Below are 26,762 nucleotides of genomic sequence, written 5' to 3'. Positions count from 1 at the left end.
TATCAGCTCCTCAGAGCTCTACTGTAGCCAGAGAACAGGCCTTAGAAAGCAGGGCAGGGCTGCTGCTCAAGGCCCTCGTGTCCTGAGTGAAGGAAGGAGAAAAAGAAGGGCTCCTATAGGTTTCCATCCTTTTAAAGAGTTTGGGTTTCAAGAAGTGAAGGGCTTTTGTTCTCTAGGGGGCTCATGAAGCAGAGTATGAGTCACTATATATGGTAAAGGGGTACAATTCAGAGGGTTAAGGCCTATATTTCAGTCAGATTGGCTTAAGGCCTACTAATATTTTGCTGATAACACCATCCTGAAGGAAATTAAATGAAGCAGAATTGTGAGGTTTATGTGAAATTTCTGGGAAAAGAATCTTTAACACGATTGTTACAGCATCTGTTATTTTTAATTATAATTGTCTCTGTGTGTGCTTTTTTAAGGGAAAAAAATGAAATACAGATTTAATGTGAACATAAGTTACCTGCTTCTTATTCAGTGTTGAATAATCATGAATTGGGATCACACTGTCACTGAATCCATTAATCTATATATTTATTTCTCTTAGATGTACCCATCACTAATCCCATACGTGGCAGCTCTCACGAGAGTTCAGAGAGCTGCCGGATAGCGACAGGAACGATAGCGATGGGGATGGGCAGCCGGCCTGCAGGCTGGGAGTTAACGGCGGCAGCAGGCAGGCAAACAATGGTGCCGGACAGTGGGAGAGTGAGGAGGCAACAGAGGCAGGCAGGGAGGAGGCAGCGGAGGTGGGCGGGGACGGGGAGGAAACTGTGGCGGAGGCGGGCGGGCACGAGGAGGAAAGAAATGGCTAAGGGGCGGGCTGGAGACAGGACGGGTAAGAGAAAGCTACAACAGCAACAGGTGGAGAGGAGGAAACAGCCAGGCGGGGAGAACTAGAGGCGCAAATGCTCTGTGCCTGGCCCAACTAGTTTTATTTAATTGTGTTTTTTCAGGGGGTGGGTAGGGAGTGTGACTTTATTTTAGTTGGAGGTTTTCCAAAGTTTTTGGTGTTGAACATCAGGAAGTTCTACCTTGTAGTTTGCGTGAACTCTTCCCCATAGTGTCAAATCAGATTTGCTTTTTAAAAATGTCTGGAAATTTAGTAATCCAAAAATATTCCATTTAAGATGAGAGTTAAGATGCTTTAGATTTTCACTTGTACTCTTAAAAGAATGGAAATTGCAAGTTAACGTGCCCATCTTAACGTCTGTGCCATATAAGCCAGTCAGTCAGTCTTTATTGCGGTCTTTGACCAATATCACAACATCTAAAACAATATGAAATTTTAAACATAACCATATTAATAACATAACTGTACACTGGATCTAACCATTATCTATCTGTCTATCTATCTATCTATCTATCTATCTATCTATCTATCTATCTATCTAATTTGTACACTGCTCCAAACATTTTTCTCTGGGTGGTTAACAATAGCATAAAACAAGTTAAACACATTTACAAAAACTTAAAACAATTTAACAATTTAAAAATAAACCAGAGATTAAGACCTAAAAAGTTTAGGAAGCTGAGAAAGCTTGGGTGAAAAGATGGGTTTTCAGGTGTTTTTTGAAAGTTGCCAGAGATGGGGAGGATCGTATCTCAGCAGGGAGCTCATTCCACAATCTCGGGGCAGCGACTGAGAAGGCCCGTCTCAGTGTAGCCACCAAATGAGTTGGTGGTAACTGGAGATGGACCTCCTGAGATGGCCTCAGTGGGGGGTGAGGCTCGTTGTGAAGAAGACACTCCCTTAAATACCCAGGGCCTAAGCTGTTTAGGGCTTTGTAAGTTACAACTAGCACTTTGTATTTTGTCCAGAAACCTATTGGCAGCCAGTGTAGCTCCATCAGTAAAGGAGTAATGTGGTCTCTCCGAGATGACCTAGAGACCAACCTGGCTGCCACATTCTGAACCAACTGAAGTTTTCGGACTATGTACAAAGGCAGCCCCACATAGAGTGCATTACAGAAGTCAAGTCTGGAGGTTACCAACAGATGTACCACTGTTTTGAGGTCATTGATCTCGAGAAACGGGCGCAGCCGGCGTATCAGCCGGAGTGGATAGAAAGCACCCCTGGCCACCACCTCAACCTGAGAAACCAGGGAGAGGTGTGAATCTAGAAGTACTCCCAGACTACGAACCTGTTCCTTTTTGGGAAGTGTGACCCCATCTAGAACAGGTAGATCAAAATCGTCTCTAGAGTTCTGATCCCACACAATAAGTACCTCCATCTTATCTGGATTCAGCTTCAGTTTATTCTCCCTCATCCAGCCCATTACTGCTTCCAGGCAGGCATTTAGGGAGGATATGCCAGCTCCTGAAGAAGTTGACATGGAAAAGTAGATCTGGGTGTCGTCAGCGTACTGGTAACACCCAGCTCCAAATCCCCTGATGATCTCTCCCAGCAGTTTCATGTAGATGTTAAAAAGCATTGGAGAAAGTACAGAGCCTTGAGGGACACCATACTTAAGCTTAGATTTTGCAGAGCAACAATCGACACCATCTGGAATCTGTCCGAGAGGTAGGAGTGGAACCACTTTAAAACAGTGCCTCCCACCCCCCAACACCCTCAGATGTTCCAGAAGGATACTATGGTCAATAGTATCAAAAGCCACCAAGAGATCCAAAAGGACCAACAGAGTCACACTTCCTCTGTCAATTCCCAATTGGAGATCATCCATCAGGCCGATCAAGGCAGTCTCCAACCCTCAGCCCTCCCGGAAACCAGTTTGAAATGGGTCTAGATAATCAGTCTCCTCCAAGCCCGCCTGAGAGGCCACCACCCTGTCAATTACCTTCCCCAGCCATGGGACGTTGGAAACAGATCTATAATTGCTCAACTCTGAGGGTTGACAAGCAGAGTGTGACGAACTCATATTGCAGAACAACAGAATTTTGTAACTGTGTGTGTGATAGATGAATTCACATCTATTAGCAAATATTTGTTGTAGAATTCATCCGATTGACCTGACAGGTTGTGTAAGAGAGGGTCAATTAACCTTTGCCTAATATCTATATAAAAGACATTCCGCAGGAGCTCATGTGCAACTGACTCAATCTCATCAGAGTTACAGGGGTAATATCTCTGCTCAAATTGACTTCTACTATATCTACCAGCCAAAGTTCCGAAGGCCCTCAAGAAGGCCTATATATGTTTAGGGAAAGTAAGAAGGAATAGATAATCTATTGGGCGAGTTCTCATCCCACCACTGAGCAGGTGGAATGACCTAGATGTCCTCGACAGATATTTCTGAAACTCAGGATCCCAGATCCTTCGTTTAATACGTTCTTTGGCCCTGACCAAACCAACAGAGAGGATTGCCTCAGGTGAAAGACCATTGGTACAGAGTTCCCTGGCACAGTTCTCCCACCAGTTTGAGCAGTGCCTATTCCCACCAGTGAGGAATGTGCCTGGGATAGCAGGAAAGTGGAGTTGGTGTGGGGGCAGCAATACCACTGGTAGCGGGCAGAGGGAGATTTGGCGGTGGGAGTTGGGCTGGCCGTTACAGGGGAAAATGGTCCAGGCAACTGAGGCCTGTTCCTTTTTTCACTCCCTTGAGGATTAGGGTGCTGCTGCTGAATGCCAGGTCGGTTAATGCTAAAACTTCTCTCATCCACGATCTGATTGTGGATGAGCATGCTGACCTGGTATGTGTGATGGAGACCTGGCTGGATGAGCTGGGCGGGGTTGGTCTCTCTCAGCTCTGACCTCCAGGTTTCCTGAGTGTGCAGCAGCCTCGCCTGGAGGGTCAGGGAGGGGGCGTTGCAGTCATCTATCGAGAGACCCTCCCCATTTCCAGGGTCCCAGTCAAACAATCTCAGAATTTTGAGTGTTTGTCCTTGAGGGTGGGCCTCCGAGATAGGCTGGGGATTCTGCTGGTTTACCAACCACTCCGCTACACTTCAGTCTCCCTACCTGAGCTGGTGAAGGTGGTCTCGGAGGTGGCCTTGGGTTCCCCCAAACTTATTGTTCTGGGGGATTTCAATGTCCACCCTGAGGCCCCCCTAGTAGGTTCAGTTCAGGATTTCCTGGCCTCCATGGCAACCATGGGCCTGTCTCAGCTGGTATCGGGCCCTACCCACATGGCAGGACACACTCTGGATCTATTTTTTGCCGACCGGGGAATAAATGATCTGGAGGTGGGGGAGTTTGAGATAACTCCCTTGTCATAGACAGATCATCATCTGGTGGGGTTTAGTTTGACTGCTCTGTCTGCCCTCTGCAGGGGTGATGGACCAATTAGAATGGTCTGCCCCTAGAGGCTTATGGATCCGCTTGGATTCCAGACAGCCCTCGGGGAGTTTCCAGTGTCCAGAGCTGGTGACCCTGTCGAGGCCCTGGTTGATATCTGGAATGGAGAGACAACCCGGGCTGTTGACATGGCTGCTCCTAAATGCCTTCTCCGGCTTAGTGGAGCCTGTTTGGCTCCTTGGTTTTCCTCGGAGCTTAGAGCGATGAAACAACTTGAACAACAGCTGGAACGACGCTGGAGGAAGAATTGTGCCGAATCCGACCGAACACGGGCTAGAGCCCATTTTAAGGACTACTCTGTGGTAGTGGGGGGGCGGTGAAGAAATGTTTTTTCTTCGCCTCCATTGCATCTGCTCAGTGCAGACAAACAGAGCTGTTTCGTGTGGCAAAAAACATTGATCCCCAGGTAATGGGGGAGGAATCATCTACAGCCCATTGTGATCAGTTTGCTTTCCACTTTGCAGATAAAGTTGCTTGCATCCTTGCTGACCTGGACTCCAGAGTTTTGGCAGTTCCGGCAGATGTGCCTTTGGTACCATCTGTTCCCGTTGTGTTGGATTCTTTTCAGCTGGTGCGGCCTGAGGATGTGGACAAGATCCTGTGCAGTGTGTGAGTGACATCATGCGCTCTTGACCCTTGCCCTTCATGGCTAATAAAAGCTGCCCGGGATGGAACAGGCAGATGGTTGGAGGTGATCATTAATGCTTCATTAAGGGAGGGCAGGATGCCATCATGCCTCAAGGAGGCGGTGGTAAGACCATTATTTAAAAAGCTGATCCCTCCAACCTGGACAACTATAGACCTGTATCTAACCTTCCCTTTTGGGGCAAGGTGATGGAGCATGTGGTGGCATCCCAGTGGCAGAGGGTCTTGGATGATACAGATTATCTGGACGCTTTTCAGTCGGGCTTCCGCCCCAGAAATGGGACTGAAACTGCGTTGGTCGCTCTAGTGGATGACCTTCGCCGGGAGCTAGACAGGGAGAGTGTGTCCCTGTTGGCGCTGCTGGACCTCTCAGCGGGTTTCAATACCATCGTCCATGGTATCCTTCTGGACTGCCTCTTGAGTATGTGAATTGGAGGTACTGTGTTGGAATGGCTCCGTTCCTTTCTTGGGGGGAGGGTCCAGAAGGTGGTGCTGAGGAATACTGCTCGGCCCCATGGCCATTGGCCTGTGGGGTCCTGCAGGGTTCGATTTTGTCCCCCATGCTGTTTAACATCTACATGAAGCCACTGGGAGAGGTCATCCAGAGACTTTGACTGAGTTGTCAGCAATATGCAGATGACACTCAGCTCTATCTCTCCTTGTCACCTGATCCTAGGGAGGCGGTGGATGTCTTGAATCAGGGATTGGAGGCCATGATGGGCTTGATGTGGGTTAATAAACTGAGACTGAATCCAGACAAGACGGAGGAGAGCCAATCTCAGTAGGAGAGCCAATCGGGATGAGGAGATTTTACCAGTTCTGGATGGGGTTGCACTCCCTTTGAAGGAGCAAGTACGCAGCCTGGAGATACTACTGGACCTGGCTCTGCTTTTGGAAGCTCAGGTGGAGGTGGTGGCCAGGGGTGCCTTTGTACGGCTTAGGCTAGTGCGCCAGCTGCATCTCTTTCTTGAGAAGGCAGATCTGGCCACAGTTACCCACGCCTTAGTCACTTCGCAGCTGGATTACTGCAATGCGCTCTATGTGGGGCTGCCCTTGAGGAATATCCGGAAACTGCAGCTTGTACAAAATGCGGCAGCTAGGGTTCTATCTGGAGCTGCCCGATGTGATCACATCACACTTATTTTGAAAGAGCTGCACTGGTTATCAGTGTGCTTCCATGTCCAATTCAAGGTGCTGGTTTTGCCTTTTAAAGCCCTTAATGGTTTGGGTCCGGGATACCTGAGGGACTGCCTGCTCCCAAGGGTTTCTGCCCACTTGACAAGAACATCTGAAGGGGCTCTGCTCCGGGTGCCGACAATGAGGGAGGCTCAGTTGTCGTGCACGTGGGACTGGGCCTTCTCTGTTGCTGCCCCCAGGCTTTGGAATGCTCTCCCAGTGGCCATTTGCTCCTCAGACTCCATCACAGTTTTTAGAAAGCTTGTTAAATCTTGGCTTTTTATCCAGGTCTTTACATGATTGTTTTATTGCTGCTTCTGTGTGTTTTTATCCATGTGTAGTTTTTTGTGTTTGTATATTATATATTTTAAATCAGATTTGTTTTTATATTTTTAGCTTAATACTTTTAACTGTCATTTTTATTATATGTGTTTTAACTTTTGTAAACCGCCTTGGGATTGTTTTTAATGAAAGGCAGTATATAAATTCAACAATAAATAAATAAATAAAATCCAATAATAACAACGGAAGGAGACCAGAGGGTGTGCCATATGATGTCTTCTTTGTCATGAACCCCACCGCCTATTGAGATCATCAGGAGAGGTCCATATTCACTTGCCACCAGCCTCTCTGGTTGCTACTCAGGGACGGGCCTTCTCAGTTGCTGCCCCGACGCTTTGGAATGCGCTCCCTGCTGAAATAAGAGCCTCCCCATCTCTGATAATTTTTTAAAAAATCTTTAAAGACGCTTTTGTTCACCCAGGCTTTTAATTAAATACTGTTTTAATAGTTTTAACATTGTTTTAAAATATTGTTTTAAGGTTTTAAATTGTTGTAATGTTTTAGCTTTTTGTTGTCATTTATTTTAACCAGTGTTTTAATTTCTCTGTTGTCATTTATCTGTTTTAATTAATGTTTTAACTTTTCTGTTTTTTGTTGTAAACCACCTGGAGACATACCTTTTGGTGGTATAAAAATATGTTAAATAAAATAATAAATAATAATAATATAAGCTGTAAATACATTGTACAGTCTGGTATATGATGATGGCTTTAGAAATGAGGCTCTATGCAACCACACTTTGCATGTTGGACATTGGGCTGGGGAGGGATGCATCAAAACAGTCATTTAACAGGTGCTGTTTCCCTCATCACTTCCTAGAGATGCCTCTGATGAATTTCTGTCCGATGCATCTAAAACTTCTCTAAAATGAAGAGTTTGGTGAAAAGAAAACTGAAAGGGAAATTCAGAAGAGTCACTTCAGAATGCATGAAGTCTATTTAAATCCATAATAATAGAAGCCCAGTTAGATTGTATACCAAAAAGGAGGAAAGACACCACCACATCCAGGAGGATGTCAGCATGGTTAACAAGTAAAGTCAAGGAAGTTATAAAGGGGAAGAAGACTTGCTCCAGAAATGGAAAGCCTGCCCAATTGAAGAGAACAGAAAGGAACACAAATTCTAGCAAAAAAACAAAAAAGCAAGGAGAAAATAAGGGAGGCAAAAAGAGAGTTTGAGGAACATTCAGCTGAAAGCATCAAGGGGAATAACAAAAACTTCTTTAAATACATCAGAAGCAGGAAAATTGCCAGGGAGGTGGTTGGTCCATTAGATGACGAGGGAGTGAAGGGGATTATTAAGGGAGATATGGAGATTGCAGAGAAGCTAAATGAGTTCTTTCCATCTGTCTCCACAGCAGAGGATACTGAGCGTATACCTGTCCCTGAACCTGGCTTCTCTGGGACTGCGGCTAAATAACTGAGTCAGATAGCATATACTTGTCCCTGAACTGGGCTTCTCAGGGGCAGAGACTAAATAACTGAGTCAGAGAAAGGTGACAAGAGACAACGTTCTAAACTGGAAAAAATTAAAAATTAAGAAATCACCAGGACCAGATAGCATCCACTCGAGAGTCCTTAAAGAACTCAAATGTGAAATTGCTCACCTCCTTGCAGAAATATATAACTTATCCCTTACAATCGGGCTCTGTACTGGAGGACTGGAAAATAACCAATGTAATACCGATTTTCATAAAGGGATCCAGGGGGGATCTGGGAAATTACAGGTTAGTTAGCTTAACAACTGTTCCAGGCAAATTGATGGAAAGTATTCTTAATGATAAAATTGTTAAACATGTAGAAGAACAGGCCCTGCTGAAGGAGAACCAGCATGGCTTCTGCAAAAGTAAATCTTGCCTCATCAACCTTGCCTCATCAACCTCATCAAAGTTTATTTGAGAGTGTCATTAGGTGTGTGGATAAAGGTGATCCAGTTGACATCGTATATCTGGACTTTCAAAAAGCTTTTGACAAAGTTCCTCATCAAAGACTCTTGAGAAAACTTAGCAGTCATGGGATAAGGGGACAGATTCATGTGTGGATTAGAAACTGGTTGAAGGACAGGAAACAGAGGGTAGGTATAAATAGATAGTTTTCTAAATGGAGTGAAGTAAAAAGTAGGGTCCCCCAGAGATGTGTATTGGGACCAGTGTTTTTTAATTTATTCATAAATGATCTAGAAGTTGGAGTAAGCAGTGAGGTGGCCAAATTTGCAGATGACACCAAATTATTTAGGGTGGTGAAATCCAAAAGAGATTGCAAGGAGCTCCAAAATGATATCTCCAAACTGGGGGAGTGGGTGACAAAATAGCAAATGCGGTTCAGTGTTTGCAAGTATAAAGTGATGCATGTTGGGGCAAAAAAAACACCCAACTGCACTTATATGCTGACAGGGTCTCAGCTGTCAATGAATGACCAAAAGAGAGATCTTGGGGTCATGGTGGACAGCTAGTTGAGAGCATTGACTCATTGTGTGGCAGCTGTGAAAAAGGCCAATTCCATGCTTTGAATCATTAGGAAAGGAGTTGAAAATAAAATTGCTACGGCCACTTTTAGAGTACTGCTGTACAGTTCTGGTCACCATACCTCAGAAAGGACATTATAGAACTGGAGAAGGTATAGAAGAGGGCAACCAAGAGGATCAGGGACCTAGAGCACCTTCCTTACTAGGTAAAGCTACAACATCTGGGGCTTTATAGTTTAGAAAAAAGATGACTGAGGGGAGACATGATAGTGGTCTATAAAATCATGCATGGTGTAGAGAGACTAGATAGAGAGATGTTTTTCTCCCCCTCTCATAACACTAGAACCAAGGATTTGGTTCTGATAAAGGATCATCTGTTAAAACTGATTGCCAAGAAATGTAGGACAAAAAAAGGAAGTAGTTCTTCACACAACGTATAATCAGCTTGTGGAATTTTCTGCCACAGTATGTGGTGACTGCCAGCATCCTGGATGGCTTTAAAAGGGGTTTAGATAAATTCATTGAGGACAGCTCTATAATTGGCTACTAGTCTGGTGGCCATAGGCCACCTCCAGCCTCAGAGGCAAGATGCCTCTAAATACCAGTTGCAGGGGAGGAAGAGTAGGAGAAATGGCATGTCCTCAGCTCTTGCCTGTGGGCTTCCCAGAGGCATCTGGTAGGCCACTGTGTGAAACAGGATGCTGGACTAGATCGGCCTTCAGCCTGATCCAGCAAGTCTGTTCTTATGTTCTTAACTCTGATCAAGGCAAAGTGTGGGTGTATGGAGCCTCATTTCTAAAGCCATCATCATATACCAGACTGTACAAAGTCTTTACAGCTTATGTGGTGTGGAAGTTAAGATGGGCACCTTAACTTGCAATTTCCATTCTTTTTAGAGCACATGTGAAAATGTAAAGCATCAACTCTCATCTTAAACAAAAGGGTTTTGGTTTACTGAATTTAGTTATATTTGCTGCAGAGTTTCTCATCTGGTTAATCTGTAAAGCACACAATTAGTATTTCAATAAAATATTAAAGAGTGAAGGGTATGAAAGAGTGATGTGCCATCTGAAGCATAATATGTCAGGTGTTATTACCCTGATCAAATAGTTGGGTTATATTTAGTCCTAATCTCAGACAAAGAAATGTGACACTAGCATAGTAAAATCTGTTTAATGCTTCTCTTCTCATGTCTGTAATGCCTTTCTCCTTTTACATCTAGTTATTACTTAACTAGATTCTATTGACTCATAGGCCTGGTTCAGACACTTAACCCTCTTTTGAGAGTGAAAGATTGTGCGAATCAGTCCATTGTATGTATGGGTCTGTGGAATGTCCATATTGCATGTTACATTATGGGGTGGCAGGCACCTGCTCCTCCACCATGCAACTTGCAGTGCCTTCCAATAAGCTATGGTCTAAGCTGGGCCATAGTTGACAGAAGTCATATACCAAAAGCTACAGAGATCTTTATTTGTTATTCAGAATATGTGGAATGATTCTGCAAGTTGATGTAGTTCATAAGGAGAACTGAGGCTTCTTTTCTAGTCCACTTCACTGCTGCTTATTAAAGGGAGATTTTTGCATCTGTGTGTGCAGCTGAGAGTATACAGATGACCAGGGTGTAAGTATAATTGAACAAGGGTGGGGAAGGACAAATGCCCCTGGGCCCCCAAAGGAGCCCTCCCCTGACTGGATGACAGCTTGCTCTTTGTTCTCTCTTGCACCTTTCTGAAGGTGAGGTGGAGAGACCCATCTTTACTCTTTGTCCCAGAGCCCACTCCAACCTTGCTACTCCCCTGTGGACCACCTGCATACCTCTCAGCCTGTAGACGAAAGACAGAAAGTACCTGAAGGGGAGAGACCTCCTTAAGGGATATTTTATATGTTGCCATTTTTAGCCTACTTTCCAGTAGGCTTATGAAATCACCCGGCATTCTGTGTGTGTGTGTTTTCCCCAACCCCCATCAACTTCACAACACCTGGACCAATATGAACCAAATCGGGTACAGTTGTAGGGACACATAGTGACACCTCAATGGTGTCATTTGTGATGATGTCATCTATCCCAGTCCAAGATGGCAGCCACGTGAACTTTTGAGGCGCAAATGCACTAATTTGTGGACTGCCTAACCCATTTGAACCAAATTTGCTACGGCTGTAGGGACATATAGGGACACCTCAATGATGAAGATTGTGATGATGTCATCCAGTTCAAGATGGTGGACATGTAAACATTTGAGGCACAAGTGCACTAACTTGTGGACAGTCTAACCAATTTGAACCAAATTTGCTACAGCTGAATGGGCACATAGGGATGCCCCAGTAGTGTAGTTTGTGATGATGTCACTCACCCCAATTCAAGATGGTGGATTCATAAACTTTTGTGGCACAATGCACTAACCTGAGGACTGTCTAACTGATTTGAATCAAATTTGGAACCGCTGTAGTGAGTGACACACAGGGACCCCTCAGTGGTGCAGTTTGTAATGATGACACCCCCCAATCCAAGATGGCATAAGAGATCTAACTTGTTGACCTCGATTTGCATAAATTTAGTCCAGATGTAGAGATAGTGAAAGGAAAGTAGGCTGATTAGTGTTTACTAGAACAACTTGTTTAATATGTACACAAGGAGGTGCTCCACACAACTGCCAGCTCCATCACGGAGCTGACAGAGGCGGTGGGGATCAGGGTCCGTGAGCGCGCAGGGGATCCTAGAGAGACCTCTGGACCCGGGAGGCTGCTTGCAGCCTCCTGGTGGGGGACTCCTCATGTTTCACCATGGCATGGAGCCACACCGTGGCAGCACACGATCAGAAAACCCAACCTGGGCTAAGGGGAGGGCTGCTTTGGCGGGCTAGCCACCAGAGAACCACCAGGCTCACCCGCAAGTTCTCATGATGGGGAAAAACTGGGCTGGGCTTCTTTAGCCCGGTTTTCCCCCATCATGAGAATAGCCTCAGTGTATATTCACAGTGTACACCTATAAAGTGTGTGAGAGGAACACACATTTTTTCACCATCATAGTACAAGGAATCACAATTCTTTCTGGCTTCCTGTGAAATATACACATGGTAGAAGAAGAAAAATAATGTCCTTATAGATAATTATTGGATACATTGTTATACATTTTAAAGATATGACAGTTTCAGGGTGGCTTACAAAATATGAAAAACATAATAAAAGCAAGTTTACAATAAAAAGCATGGCAAATCAAAATGATAAAACATGGAACATAGGAACCTGCCATATACTGAGTCGGACCATTGGTCTATCTAGCTCAGTATTGTCTTCACAGACTGGCAGTGGCTTTTCCAAGGTTGCGGGCAGGAATCTCTCTCATCAGCCCTATCTTGGAGAAGCCAGGGAGGGAACTTGAAACCTTCTGCTCTTCCCAGAGCAGCTTCATCCCCTGAGGGGAATATCTTACAGTGCTCACACATCAAGTCTCCCATTCATATGCAACCAGGGCAGACCCTGCTTAGCTATGGGGACAAGTCATGCTTGCTACCTCAAGACCAGCTCTCCTCTCATGCATCAGGCCAAAGAGAAAAGTATACCTCATAGGTACAAGCAGTGTATATGTAATGTGTGAGCTAGTCCTCAGTGAGGACAATAAGGGACATATGTTGACAAGTGGTATAAATAATGAAATTGTGCTGGTGTAATTGTGGCTGACATCCAGACTAATTAATGCTGAGCCATCATAACCTTTTTACAGCTGCCATCAAGTGGACTTTTGGTATGGCTGGGTCCACTACAACAGCCCTTCAAAAAATACCCTTAAAAAACCCTCAGTAGTGAGGAAAGGCATGGGGCAGAGGTGGAGACATGGGGTGGAGACAATCAACAAGGTTCTTTTTTTTTTTTAATAACAAGAAAATTTACTTTTAGAAAAATTGGTTCAACTAAAACATTACTTTTGCAAAAAAATACAAATTCAAAACAGTTATTAACAGAGCAGGTTAGAAAAAAATTAAAACTGGGAAAACACATCTACTACCTGACTCTATCTGGTCCCTACTCAGAGTCCTCTGTGCTTCCTTGTCAGCTTCTGGCTTGCTGGATGGTTCTAATTACAGCACAGGTCTGGGGCTCAATCCAGCCTGGCTCTTCTTTTTCTTCTTAGTGATTTCAGTTGGGTTTCTCCCTCCAGCAGACTGATTTCCAGGAGACTGTCTTCTTCAACCTTCAGCTCTGACTCTCTCCAGCAGACTTGACTTCTCTGGCTTCTAAGACACACTGTCTTGTACTCCTTAGTCCTCTCCAGCAGACTCTTGACTTCTCCATCTTCTAGGCCTCTGTCTCTCTGGACTCTCTCTCAGGACTCTGTTGACTTCACTGACCTCCCTCTCAAAACACTCCCCATATACAGTGGTCCCTCTACTTACGAAATTAATCCGTTCCGAATGCACATTTGTAAGTCGAAAAATTCGTAAGTCGAAAAGCGGTTTCCCATAGGAATGCATTGGGAACGGATTAATGCGTTCTGGAGCCTAGAAAAAAGACCCAGACCCCCAGTAAGGCTTGCAAACTGCACAGAAACATTTCTTTTCAAGAATAAACAGGCAGTAAACAGGCAGGCAAGTCAAGGAAACCGCATGTAAAATTCGTAAGTCGAGGAAACCCCATCTAAAAATTTGTAAGTCGAAAAAACCGCATCTAAAACCGGATCTAAAACTGCCGTTTGTAACTCGGAAAATACTTATGTCGAGTAGTTTGTAAGTCGAGGGACTACTGTATACAGTTTCTCTGGCCCAACAGTTTTTTAAGCCATCCAGTTAAAACAAACAAAAAATCCCTCAATTTAAAAAAATCTTTCCCCCCCTCCACCCCAACCAGCTGTCAAAATGCTAAACCAAAAGTGAAACAAGTATGAACTTTTGACCCTGCCAGCCTTCTCCATGCATAGGGATTTGCAACCAGGGAATCCTATTTACAATGATGAAGTTTGGGGGATATATAATATAATACAATTCATTTATTAGGGCTTATTTACAGGAAGAGGTTTGGGAATATTAACAAGAATAAAGTAAAAGTAAAGTTGTGCGGTCGAGTCAGTGTAGACTCCTGGCGGCAACAGAGCCCTGTGGTTGTCTTCGGTAAAATACAGGAGGGGTTTACCATTGCCATCTCCTGCACATTATGAAATGATGACTTTCAGCATCTTCCTATATCGCTGCTACCCAACATAGGTTCCCCCCCCCCATAGTCTGGGAAACAAATACAGGGGCTTATTTACAGAAACCCAAGAAGTCTGGGCCTCATTCCTTCACACATCACATGAGGGGAGAGGGATAATGTTCAACAATCATCCACACTGATGCTGTGCTGTCATGTGAGGGGTAATTTTCTACTATTTCCCCTTCCCCTTGAAGCTCACTGTGCCTCCCGAAAATAAATACATCCCTCAGGGACATATTTTCTCGAGGCACAGTGGGCTTGCTTGAGAGGAAAGGGGAGATTGTCAAGAATCTCCCCTCTTGAGGTTATGTAGTGTTAGTCCAGATGTCAGCAACTGTTACTAGAAGTAGATAAAATACTTCACACTGAGAAACATAATGGAGAACATAGCATATTAATGCTGAATTTATACTTTAAGAAGAGAATCTCTGGTCTTTGTGGGAAATGGGAGACGTTGTTGACTTGAGGAAATAAATGTTGTCCTTTCCTGCAATGATAAGTAATGCTTTATAGAAGAAGTACCTATTATTCCAGGTGTTTGGAGAGCCACTATGGGTATAAGTGACAGTTACATTTGTACTGAATCAGTATGTCAGTCATCTGGGGGGGAAATCACAATCCTGAGACAGGGCAAACCTCTTGAAGTGCACTTACCAATCTCTTTCTATTACTGATTGAGTCAGGCTGGTCAGTGCTCTGTAAGGAAATGAATTCCCAGTTCTGAGTCTCTCCTTTTCTGTGAAGCACGCTGCTGCTCTGTGCTGGCTCCTCCTGTTGGATCTGTATGGGAAAATCAGATGAGCAAAGGAGGAACATTTCATTGCTAGTTTGGTTCATGTAATGCTAAAAATCTTTATTTAAAGTAGTAGCAACAGACAATTGCTGTTGAAGTTAATGTCAAGCCCAAACCTCTCATATTATTGTCCTCCTTGAGATGTTTGTTGTGTTCGCAGTGGTGTCAGCTGAATACCTACTCAAAAAGGTAGTTTACATGACCAAAATAGCTGGTGGCTATGGAGGGCTGGGGAGAAGGCAGGAGTACCTACCTTCCTCCACACAGTTATCTTGCTCCCGTTGCCGCTGCACACATGATTGCCACTGTGGTGGGTGGTGCGGCATTCTGGAGGCTGGGGAAACACTGCCTGGCCTGTAGAAATCCCACAGTGCACCACGCAAGGAGCATTGGGGCACTGGGGGATTCCCCCATGAGTTGGGCTCTCTAGACACCCGACTCTGTGTCTGCTTGGGCTGTGTGCACTTGTGCCCTTCAACCCAGGTAAATGGTCAGGTCAAAAACTCAAGCTATCTAGGGCACTTTCCTCATTACACGCTGCAACAGTTTCACAGCATGTCTGCTAAGTGTACTTCCATACTGCCTATGATCCAACATCACTTGCAGTGAGATGCCATCCGTATTTCTGGTGCCTTGTTTCGGGTTTTATTGCTGCCCTGCAGCACTAGAGTGTTGCATCTGCATTGCAGGGAAGTAGCAGTATTTTTCTGTTGTGGGAGGGTTGCAACGCTGTTGCCCTGGTGTAAGTGGCGTGGTTTGAACAGTTCATGTGATGGGGGGGGGGAATCTGTCCATATCACTCGTTCCCACTTCAGTTTTATTTGCCTCTTTATCCCCCCCCCCCTCAGTTTTTCTTATTTTTAAATTGTGCAAAGGGGGAGCAGTGGACGGAGGCTTAAGAGCCAAGAAGCTCTGCCTGGGCTTGCTTTGCTCACCACTTTTTGGGGGCAAAGCAAGGGGGACTTGACTCACCTGCTGCAACCCTCTTTTTCAAAATCCACCCGATCTCCAACTCCCCTGGTGTTTGTCTAGGGGCCTTCTCTGCCATTTTTTTTGGTTTGTGTTGCTGGATCGCTTGTGCAAGGGTGCAACGCTGCAAGTAAATTCTCGTTTTGGAGTGGCGCTTTCCTCTCATTGTTTTTTTTCCCTGTAGCGCTTGCGCATGTGTGCAACGCTGCAATTAGACTTTTATTTTTGAACGGTGCTTTGATGGCTAATGGCTTTGTGCAAGAGAGATGAGAATTTTTTTTAAAAAAATACATCACATCATCCCCCCCACCTTCTCCACGACCCTATTGGCTCAAAATGAGGCAAGAGGGAGGGGCAGATAATGCGGTTCAAGGAGAATATGGACACCCCCTGCCTGGAAACCAAGTTGCAATGGACAGCAATATGAACAGCCACAAGCCTTCCACAAAGTATTGAACAACCCTTTACTCACTGTTTGAAACCATTGCACCATTCTGTCGCACCTTGCAACACTTCTACCGGCGCAAAGCTCATAATCTGGAAAATTCCTGGGAGGACAGTGCTGGGATTGAGGCCGAACCCAGCAGTTCACATGAGCAGCCCTTCCTAGGTAGGCTTGCCCAAGCCTGGGTGGGGCTGCTCATGTGAACAGCCTTAAAGTATTGCAAGGGCAGTTTGCCAAGAAACACAAAATTTATATCTTGCAGACACCCATCTTTGTTTTTGTACCCTAGGATGTAGATTTCCTGAAGCAGCAACTAAACATAGTGGAAAGAGGGAGAGGCATGCCATTATAATGAAGGTTGTAAGAGACTCTGTTAATTTCCTCCAAGTGCCCAGAGAGGTGCCCATATCAGTCCTCCTGATATGCATTGTAACACCCAGATAATCCTGCAGGTCGATGAATAACCCTCTGAATTAGTGGGTAAATGTGATTAGGAGATATTTATTTTAAGAATTTCTACCCCACCCCTCACTATGTCTCAGGATGGCTTCCATAATAAAAATCACAATACAATAACAAATCAATCAAATACAACCATAAAACCACCAATAACAGAAAAGCTGGACAAAAACAATTCAAGAAATAAAACCTATGTAAAATCATACAGATTTACCTGCTAGATAGTGCTTGCTGTATATTAATCTGCAAATTAGATAGAGCTTGCTATCATGCTTTGGAGACGTTATTGCCATAGCCTTCACTGTCTTCTGCTGTTTTCAGCAATACCAGAAGTATCGCTTTAATTAGCTGAAACATTCGCTGGAAAAAGTGGCAAGAAACTACTCAGAAGGCCAGAGGGGAAACTCACTCACTTTCTTATATTAAAGCAAGGGTTGTACTTGTAGCATTTTAAAAAGAGAGAATGATCATAGGACTGAAGCCAAAAGCTTTCCCTCATAAAGGATAGTTTCCTTGGATCTTTGGGGTTTTCCCCCTTCAGGGAACACAGTGTATTCATACCACTGTGCACTCAAGCTAATTTTGTAGCATGTAGCCATTTAGAATTGTTGCCCTGGTTCATTGATATTATAATTGGCTTCAAGTATTTTTGGTGGAACTTACATCTTCACCATCACCCCCCTCCACCGCCCCCCCACACCCCGCACACTGGGAATCAGTTTCTTCACTTGCTTAGTGCCACTTTCCTCTTCCTAGAATGCAGTGCAGCCCTTTTGTTAATAGTCTGATGGCGTGTAGATTATGCCCAAGAAAATCCTCGGCATAACAGGGTGGATGAAAGATGGTGGTGTGTCAGCTCTGGTTTCTTTTAATTGCAGGGTTTTGTGGGGGTGGTGGTGTTTCTTTTGTGTTTTATTTTGTTTTTGATGGATGTTGACTCAAGATTTATCCTTGATGTTATGAAGGGATATCTGGGAGGTTTAATTTCCTTGTCTTTGCAGGAAAATATTGTACTGTCTAGTATCTACTTATAAGACCTCATAATTACATGTTGGGCCAGAGGCACTGTTCCAGACTAGTGGGGTCAAGTCTCAAGGACTTGGAGGAAGCTTTATGACATAGTTATTGCACGTAATGATTGTTAAGCCCCAAGCAAGAAGTATTATTGAGCAGAAACATTGGTCTTCTTGCCAAACCTTAGTAGTCAGAGGGCTGATTCAGATACAGTGTTTTTCCCCATGGGAATTGCTGCAGAGTGTTCTTGTGAAGGAAAAAGACATGCACTGTTATAACCAGGCCTGATGCTTCTTCAGTCTATCCTTTTAAAAAAATAAAAAAATAAGTACCTTATTCCATTATGTACCTGTTATGAATGTTGCAGTAACATAGGGATCAGAAAGCAACAGCCAATCACCTGAGGGGGGCTGACTGACTCCCTCATTTGCCAGCCTTCTTCCATCCTTGGTGGGATTTTTGAAGACAGAAAAACAAAATGGAGAGAATTATTTTCCTCAGGCACCATTCTGGTCTCCTTTTGTCTCTTCTAAATATAAGACATGGTAGGAGAGAGATGAAAGCATAAGGAATGCACAAAGGAGAAAATTTCGTCCTGTACTGTGCCCTGTCTTTGTCTCCCCAGTTGGAGAATTGCTTGAGAGAGGAGAAAGAGGAGGGCATATAAAATACTGCTTTATTCTCTAGTTCACTCGTATGTTCTTCATCCTCTGCCTTCCCTGTTCAGAGGGACCAGTTAGGTGGTGATCTTGGCTCCCTGCCCTCTATTCAGAGTGGTTCATGAGTAAAATTTGCCAGCCACATGTTGAAACTCAAAAGTGGTAGATCAGAATCCCAGTGTGGTAATCACCTCTTATAAAGTGACAAGATTATTTCCTCCTTCCGATAGTTTGACATATCCGTAATGGTTCTGTCAGCTGGAGTGGTTTGTATATGATTAGGAAGTGTGAATTGCCAAGAAAGATCTAAAGAAATTAAGGCTGCTCTGATGACAAGATGATGGGGTGCCTTGAATCATCTGTTGGGTCTCCACAGATCTAAATTTGGTTTAAAACAAGCATTTTGGACTTGGTATGCACAAAGGACACTTTAGCACTGGAACATTGCTTTTTTCAGTTTCAACTATTTGCCCAAGACTCAGATCAAAACTATTTTAAATAGGTATAATAAAAACTGTGCTTTGGCCTGCTAGTGACTCTTTAAAAATACAGATGATAGAAGATGGCCAGACAGATTTGTAGCTCTTTCAGTTTGATTTCTCTATTAACCTACACATCAAATGCAGAACTTGGCTAGTGGGTGTCTTTCATGGAACACTGGCTATATTCTTTCTCTGAAAATGTGTTCCTCTCAAATCTTCAAACCTCAGAAATGGAAATAATTAAGGCAACTGCTGTTTCTGTTTTTGTGTATTTGGAAAGTGAGGAAATAAGTTCTTAAAGTACCACAAGTACTATATACCCCTGTTTTTTATTTTGGAACTAGCCTTGACCGTTAAACAACAAATTAGGCACAGAAACAATCCATATGCTTTATTCAGATCTTTCATTAAACAAACCTCCAGAAAGAGATTTATCTGCTAATAGCTCATCAAAGCACTCAACAATTACGTATACAAATTATTAACTGTGGACTCAACTCTAATATTGTGTTTAAATTAAAATATCTTCCCACATCCCTCTGTTTGCTTCTATGTGGCAGAGGCACAGAGTTTAATTTTTACATTTTTTGTTACTTTATAGATCATTTCTTATGACAGAGCCAAAGCACAGTTTAGCCATGATTGTGTGCTCATTGTGCCCCTTCTCTCTTCCCCTCACATGATCCAGTTCCCTCCCACACTTCCTGGTTCGTGGTAACCATAGTTTGCTTTGATGTCTCAGTTGGGAAACTATGGTGACTGCTAAGTTTTCCTCCAGACAAGAACTGGAAAACAACTTCAAACCATAGTTTCTGATTCTGGTTTGGAGGCAAAAAATGATTAGTTTGTCTAATTCAGATATCGCTGCAAATGAAGTTACCATGAACCAGGAAATACGGGAGGAAATTGAAGTGTCTAAATGGAGGAAGGGAGGGGCAAGAGTCTGTATACGCATCAAGCATTTTTCTAATGATCAGACTATATTTTGACCATCTGAACTGATTCTTAAATCCTGACAATGTAAACAAGATGAACTCTCAGAGTTCTACTGGCTAACATCCTAACAAAGTGTTTGAGAAAGGTCGTACTAATACAAAGCTGTTGTGCTATCTGCTTGTGCTATGTCTGGAGTTTGTGTTCCAAATTATTCTTGGACTACCACAAGAATACTTGCACAACATCAGCACGTCTCATTTGCTTTTAAAGGAATTCTTGCAAAGTTGTGCCAATCCTTGTTTTTAGCACAACTACAGTATGTGTCTTTCTTGCGCTAGTGCAACTATGCTTATTATGCAACCATTTTGTTGATCAGGATGTCAGCCACGGAATGATATGACATGTAACAGGGTTGACCAACCTAAGACCCTCCAGTTGTTGGACTATAACTCCCATAACCCCTGACTATTGGCCACTGTGGTTAGGGATTATGGAAGTTTCATGAACCTATTATGTTTCATGAACCAGATGAATTAGTTCTAGCCAAATTAGTATTTAAATATACATCTTGCTTACACTGAGGTTGTTTTAAAATATCTTCATTTGGAGATAAAATAGAGGAGATTTTTTATTTATTTATGTTCAGAATATGTAACCCATTTTTTTAAACAGGATACACAAGGCAGCTAACAACAGGGGAGAACCTTAAAACAACACAACAATAAAAATCCATGAATACAACAATGGAAGAAAGGCAGTATTTAAATTGAGACATAAATAATAAAACATTAAGCCAAAAGAGCTGTAAAAAAACACCTCAAGATCGGGGGGGGGGATCAGTAGCAGTCAGAGAAACAGTTTTTAAAAACCTTATTATTAAAAACCCATTGAAAAAGGGAAGTCTTTACTGCGTGTCAAAAAGTGAACACCAATGGGGCAAGGGCAACTTCCTTCAGAAAGGTATTCCATTGTTTTGGTACCACCACAGAAAAGGCCTTGTCCCTCATGTCCACCCACTGTACTTCATACTGCATGGGAACATGAATCAGTGCCTGCGTAGATGATTTAAGGGTTGAGTAGATTCATACAACTGGTGGCAATTTCTTAGATACTCTGGTCCCAAGCTGTTTATGGATTTAAAGGTTAAGACCAGCACTTTGAACTGAGCCTGGAAACAAGCTGGTAACCACAGTGCAGATGACATAAATTCCAAGTTACACACTCTGATCTGCCCACTTCAGTCAGCGTCCTGGCAGTTGCATTTCGAACCAATTGCAATGTCCAAACTCTCTTCAAAGGTAGCCCACAGAGAGTGCACTACAGTAATCCAGCCTGGAAGTGACTAGGACATGAATTGTTTAATTTTAATTGTGTTTTCAAGTTATTAATTTTTAAAAACATTTAAATTTTATTTTTATTGTAATTGGTGTGTCTGTACACCACCTATAGATGAGACATTTAAGCAGTATATAAATGTAATAATAATAAAGTGGATTGATGACAGTTCTGATTTCTCAAGGAAAGGATGCAGGTGGCACGCCAGTCAAAGCTGGTAAAATGTACACCTAGCCACCACCTCTTTCCATTCAGGAGCAGGCTAAGAGCACCCCAAGCTGTAAACTAGATTCTTAAGTGGAGAGTTCAACCTCTTTCAAAACAGGCTGAATATTTTGTACAAATATGACACCCTTTTATTTATTATTTATTTTTATTCAACACATGTATAATACTACCCACTACCAAAGACTCTAGGTGGTTTACAAACAAACCCTACCAAAAAAACACACATTAAAAACATATATAAAATTTAAAGTTAAGACAATCAATAAAATTCAACTAAAAACATCAGCTAAAACTTCAACTTAAAAGCTTGGCTGATGAGATGTGTCTTCAGTTGTTTGCTAAAAGCCATCAGGGATGGAGTAGCTCTAATCTCAGCAGGAAATGCATTTCACAGACCGGGGGCAACTACAGAGAAGGCTCTCCTCTGAGTTGCTACCAGACAAGTTGGTGGCACCCTCAGATGAACCTCCCCGATGATCTCAAAAGGCAGCAGGGTTCATAATGAAGAAGGTGTTCTTTTAAATACCTTGGGAGCAAGATATTAAGGGCTTTATGGGTAATAACCCTCACTTTGTATTTTGCCTGGAAACCTATTGCAGCCAGTGTAGTTCTTTCAAAACAGGAGTGATATGGTTTCTTCAGGACAACCTGGAGACCAACCTAGCAGCAGCATTCTGCACCAATTGCTGTTTCCAGACTACGTACAAAGGCAGCCCCACATAGAGTGCATTGCAGTAGTCAAGCCTGGAGGTGACCAGCATGTGCACCACAGTCTTGAGGTCACACTCTTCCAGGAAAGGGCACAGTTGGTGTCCTTTTGCCTTTGGAGAAGTACTGACAGCTGTCATCATTAGAGATAAGAGTTCTGTATTTACAACCATGTTTGTACACTGGCACACACACATTTGGAATCCTGTGGGTGGAAAAGCAGATTGGGGGTGGCTAGTTAGAGTGGAGAAGTGGCAACTGGGGAAAGGTTAAACACCCCATCCCTGTTGCATTTCCACTTCAGAGTCCCACCTCCAGAAAGTGTGCTGCTGCTGTTACTACTACAACATCTATCTATCTATCACATTTGTATACTGCCCTATCCATCCAAAGACTGGGCAATGTACAACAACCAAAAACAAGAACAAACAAACAACCATTTAAAACAATTGGCTTAAAACAACATAAAAACAAAATTTAAAACATTCAAACCAGTTCAAAAACACTTAAGAACAATTTAAAAACCTTAGAAGGCCAGGCCAAACAAATAAGTTTTCAGGGCTCTCTTAAAGGCCGACAATGAGCCCAAACTATGAATTTCTGCCGGGAGTGCATTCCACAGCCCAGGAGCAGGGTGCGGAGAAGGCCTGGTTTTGAGTCGCCACCAGATGTGCTAATGGTAACTAGAGATGGATCTCTCCAGATGACGTCAACGTGTGGTGGGAGTCATACAGAAGAAGGCACTCTCTAAGGTAACCCAGATCTAAACTGTTCAGGGCTTTAAAAGTAATAACCAGCACTTTGTATTTTGCCCGGAAACATACCAGCAGCCATAATGAAAGAAAAAGGGTGGAAAGTGCTACAGCTCTTCTATATATATTTGGTTAGCTCCAAGGGACAACAATGTATCTTATGGACAGCTAAGCTATAGCAGATGTTCAAAGGCCAAATGTGTGATAGGCACCATGCACATGTCTGCAAATCAGGCATCCCAGATTTCCATCAGTCTCTTGTGTTTTGTCCATTGGCCATAAATAAAGTATCTATCTATCATCATTCTCTTAAAGATCATATGATGCTCCTGTGCTTAATTAGGCTACCTTGTTCTTCACAATGGGAAGTTTTGGTGCTTGATTTTAAAGCACTGTAGTTATTAATAGCAATGTAGATAATGGCATTCTGTACAACAGAATGACAAGAATCATGTCCTGCAATAAAGTAACCCAGGTAGCCCAAAGTTCAGTATTTTACTCCATGCTTCTGGGAGTTCAGGGGTGGTCTCAGAGGCTTGAAGGACAATTCTTGGGTTTTGACTTTGCCTATTGTATGGGTCACAAATGCAACTTCCTTAAAGTTGTGTGTGACTGAACATTTAAAAATAGTAATTTGTGGCACTCACAAATTCTCGTGTTTACTTGTTCTGACCAATATCATTCTTCATCCTTCTGTCTTTCCTTGTAGAACAGCAGTGAGCACTGTGGCCTGGACTGTGGCCTCAGTGCCCTAGAGACAGGAAGGAGTGGTGTGGTCATGTACCCAAAATGCCTCCTTTTATTCCGAGAAGTTCTTGGCAGACTTGATAGGTCAGTGGCAAATGCCATTTCCCACATGGCCCTCAGTGACTTCATCACAGTTAACTGAAAAGCAGTAATCACAGTGAACGGCAGACATCCCCTAAGGACTGTGGTGATCCTTTGTTGTATAATGGGTAGTCAACAGAGAAAATTATATTACTGGTACTCTTTGGTGAGCTCTGTACCACAGCTCAGTTTTGAGTATGGCAGGGGGTCTTGTTTAGTCTTGGGAGAGTCCTACAGGGACAATGGTGAGAATGCAGGGGCAAAGTAGAATTCGGCCTTAGAACTGGCATTTGCAACCGTCAGAGGAGATGGCATACCAGGAAGTTCCATCATACAGCATTGGGTATGCACATGGGCTAAGGCCAGCAGGGCTTGAAGTGAAGAAGGAAGGAAAAGGTGAGGGTTTACTCAGGACAGGGGCGTAACTATAATAAAGCAAGGGGAGACAGTTGTCTGGGCGCCCACTGCCTTGGGGGCCCCCCCAGAGCAAAGTCACATGACTGACTCCCCCAGCCACGCACCTTCCTGGGCTTCCTTCAGTTGTATTCATCCTCCAAAACTGATGTCAGTGTTAAGACCTGGCCGTACCCGAACAGCATGTCTTTCTCTAGTACCGTTAAATTACTTGCATCATCCACAATTTAAAGAACCTTTTTAAAAATAATGTAGGCTACATTATTTTTTTAAAAGTTTTGTAAATTGTGGACGATGCAAGTCATTTAATGGTGATGCAAGTCATTATATATATCATTATATTATTATTATATATATAACTATGTAACATATATATATATATATATATATATATATATATATATATATATAAACACTATATAACATATATATATATATATATATATATATATATATATATATATATATATATAAACTATGCTTTTTGTTACCACTGTTCAGCCCCATTTAAGATTTCTGGGCTGGGCGCAGAACGTCTGCGACTCTAGTTTGGCCCAGCCATTTTCTCTTGCTCGCCGCTGCTGTTTTCTCACCGGCTGGCCGCTGGTGTTTACTTTCCCACCCTCTGGCCGGGCCACCATTACAGCCGCCTCCTCCCACCGGCACAGCTCCACCTCCTCGTCCCGCCAGCATGGCTCCACTGGCAGGCCGCCTCCGCTGGGCACCATGACTGTTTTCTTCCCCGTCCCCGTGACTATCGGGCAGCTCTCCAAACTCTCACGAGGGCTGCCACACATGGGATTAGCCAGGGGTAAGTCTTAGAGAATGAAATATATAGACTAGCCAACCCGTACAGAGCATCTGTGTGCTCTTTGGGGCTGGCTGTTCCCCCCTCCCTCCCTTCTGCCCCACACTCTTGCCCCTCTTCCCCTCCCTCCCCACTCTCTTGCCCCCTTCCCTCCCTCCCACCCTACTCTCTCTTGCCCTCCCACCCCTCTCTCTTACCCTCCTGCCCTAGTCTCTCTTGCCCTCCCTCCTCCTCCCCCGCTCTTCTCTCCTGCCCTCCCCCTCTCCCCCCTGCCACACTCTCTCTTGCCCTCCCTCCCCCTCCCCCTGGTCCTCTCTCCTGCCCTTCCTCTCTCCCCCCCTGCCCCACTCTCTTGCCCTCCCTCCTGCCCCACTCTCTCTTGCTCTCCCCCACTCTCTTACTTTCCCCCTCCCCACTATCTCTTGCCCTCCCCTCCCCCCTGACCCACTCTCTCTTGCCCTCCCCCACGCTCTCTTGCCCTCCCCTCCCCCGCTTTCTTGCCCTCCCCCTCCCACCTGCCCCATGTTCTCTTGCCCTCCCCCACTCTCTTGCCCTCCCCCTCCCCCCGCTCTCTCTTCCCCCTCCCCTCCCCCCATTCTACTCTCCTTACTGGGCGGTGGGCAGCCAAAAAGGGCCCTGCCGCCACTCCTCCTCCCGGGCGGTGAATAGGGAAGTCCCGCCGTCTGGTTCCCTCCCACGGGCGCCTGGCTTCGGCGACCAGTCCCGCCGTGGCCTGGCCGAGAGCCACCTCCATGGCCGGGCCCAGTGCCTCTGTGGCCGGGCCCAGCACCTCCGTGGCCTAGCCTGCCGCCAGGCCGAGTGCCGCCTTTGCAGATGGGCCCGCCGCACCAAGTGCTGCCTCCGTGGCCCACCGGGCCCACTGCTGCCACTTGCCAGCCTCTGCGGCTGGCCTTTTCAGGGCCGGCTACCTCTCCTGCCACCCCCACCTTCTGCTCCAGTCTTCGGGCGGGGACGGGCCCAGGCTGCTGGGCCGAGTGCTGCCTCCGCGGCCGGGCCTGCCACCTCGCCTCCATGGCCGGGCCGGGCCCACCACCACCGTTGCCGCAGCCTGGCCCGCCGCCGGCCAATTCTCCTGGGTGCGCCAGCTAATCAGGTGCCTCCGCCGCCCAATGAATCAGGCTGGGTGCCGGGACACATATACAAAAGCACACCCAGGAGAAATAATAATATAGATAATTCTCTATAGCTCATTGCAGCAGGCTGCTAACGTGTCCAGACCAAATGAAGTGAAGGGAGACGGGGTAATGCAACTTCCTCCCCTTAAAACTGAATCCAATGGGACTTCACCCTTCACCCTGAGCTTCAGTGGCGTGGAGAGTTTAGTCTTCAGCCACAGAACTTTTATCTAGCATGTTTAAAGCAGGGGTGTGCAACTTAAGCCCTCCTTCTTAACTAAGCCCCAAACTTTAAACCAGAGCTGCACAACTTCGCCCTCCAGCTGTTTGTGGACTGCATCTCCCATGATCCCTGACTATTGGCCATTGTGGCTGGGGATGATGGGAGCTGTAGTCCAAAAACAGCTGGAGGGCTGAAGTTGTGCGACCCTTGTTTAAAGTTTGGGGCTTAGTTAAGCTCCAAATGGTCTGAATAAATTTTACTGCCTTTGTTATGCTCTTGTCCTTGTGGAGTTCATAAATTAATGGAGTTGCAATAAAACTTTATTAGCTATTTCAGTTCATTTAAGTCCTATAACAGGTCTTGTAAGGTCACAGTGGGTCTTTGTTACCAGCTTCCGTAGTGTGTGACTACAATTGACTTCTCTGCTGTGATATGACAGCTTGTGATATCATAGTCTTAGAAACCCTAGACCATACAGCTAACTAGTCTACACAACCTACACA

General features: G+C 44.5%; 1 protein-coding gene across 6 annotated transcripts in view; it reads left to right on the top strand.

Moving 5' to 3' along the window:
- Positions 1 to 26,762, top strand: part of CSTPP1 (centriolar satellite-associated tubulin polyglutamylase complex regulator 1) — a 191,377-nt gene that overhangs the window by 124,870 nt on the left and 39,745 nt on the right. The gene's annotated exons all lie outside the window — the stretch shown is intronic.

The sequence above is a fragment of the Hemicordylus capensis genome, chromosome 1 (genome assembly GCF_027244095.1).
Source record: "Hemicordylus capensis ecotype Gifberg chromosome 1, rHemCap1.1.pri, whole genome shotgun sequence".
NCBI lineage: Eukaryota > Metazoa > Chordata > Lepidosauria > Squamata > Cordylidae > Hemicordylus > Hemicordylus capensis.
The sequence above is the reverse complement of the archived record's forward strand: the minus strand, read 5'-3'. Positions and strand labels throughout refer to the sequence as shown.